This window comes from Schistocerca americana, chromosome 5 (genome assembly GCF_021461395.2).
Source record: "Schistocerca americana isolate TAMUIC-IGC-003095 chromosome 5, iqSchAmer2.1, whole genome shotgun sequence".
In the NCBI taxonomy this organism is placed as follows: Eukaryota; Metazoa; Arthropoda; class Insecta; order Orthoptera; family Acrididae; genus Schistocerca; species Schistocerca americana.
This window is the reverse complement of record NC_060123.1, coordinates 670,867,840-670,869,200: the sequence shown is the minus strand read 5'-3', so window position 1 is coordinate 670,869,200 and position 1,361 is coordinate 670,867,840. Positions and strand designations below refer to the sequence as shown.

Genomic DNA, 1,361 nt, shown 5'->3' with positions numbered 1-1,361 from the left:
CGGTCAAATGTGTGACACTGCTTAGCAGGACCAGAACATCAAGAGAAAACAAGACGGCGACCGGGAAATTTGGGAAGGAAGGTAACTTATTACATGGGGAACCCGTAAAGACTTAACATCTGCGTATCTATCATTTAAAGTCAATCCACAACAAGAAAAACATCTCAACTGCCGCATGTGTACGTGGTCTTTTTTTTTAAATGGTAGCTTCGCTCATGAAGTCTTTATACGAGGGCTATCGTTTATTAAGGTGTGATCGGTCGCTAATTGGAAACCACACTGAAAATTACATGAAAGTTTGCACAGATGTTCTGGGCAGTGTCTCTAGTATGCCTGTCAATTGTATCTCACCGCTCTTTTCAGTTCTGAGCGCACAGTGAGCCCGTAAAGGTTCATAGCAAATAGTGTCTCCCGCCAAGTGTGAGCGCCTGACGACGCATCTCGCACGGCTTCATGCATCCCACTTAACGCAACTGTCATGTATTTCCTTCTTTATGACATTTCTCGGCCGCCCACTGCAGGGGCAATGAAGACGCTCCTGCAGCGTTTTTCGATGCGAAGTGTTTGATTACCCACCGTACAGCCTGGACTTGGCTTTCTCCGGGTTTCATCTCTGCTCACATGAGCCACTGACTGAAGACGACATTTTGGTACAGGCAACGAATTGAAAACCAGCGTAGGAATTGCCAAAAAGCGCAGGAGGCTGCCTACTGTGACGAAGGTATTGGAAAATTAGTACAACTCCAAGACATACGCTATGTGCTCAAAAGTATCCGGACACATGGTTGAAAATGACTCACAAGTTCGTGGCGCCCTCCATCGGTAATGCACTCCGTCATCAGGCCACAAGTGGCCCATCGGGACCATCCGACCGCCGTGTCATCCTCAGTTGAGGATGCGGGTAGGAGGGGCGTGTGGTCAGCACACCGCTCTCTCGGTCGTTACGATGGTTTTCTTTGACCGGAGCCGCTACTATTCGGTCGAGTAGCTCCTCAATTGTCATCACGAGGCTGAGTGCACCCCGAAAAATGGCAACAGCACATGGCGGCCCGGATGGTCACCCATCCAAGTGCCGGCCACGCCCGACAGCGCTTAACTTCGGTGATCTGACAGGAACCGGTGTATGCACTGCGGCAAGGCCGTTGCCTCCATCGGTAATGCTGGGTTTCAATATGGTGTTGGCCCACCCTTAGTCTTGATGACAGCTACCATTCTCGCAGGCATACGTTCAATCAGGTGCTGGAAGGTTTCTTGGAAAATGGCAGCCCATTCTTCACGGAGTGCTGCACTGAGGAGAGATATGGATGTTGGTCCGCGAGGCCTGGCACGTAGTCGTCGTTCCAAAATATCCCAAAGTTGTT

The 1,361-nt window shown here is 50.2% G+C and overlaps 1 pseudogene; it reads right to left on the bottom strand.

Annotated features, from left to right (window-relative positions):
• Positions 1–1,029: 1,029 nt before the first annotated feature.
• On the bottom strand, positions 1,030–1,147 carry LOC124616968 (annotated as a pseudogene).
• Between the last annotated feature and the right edge of the window lie 214 nt (positions 1,148–1,361).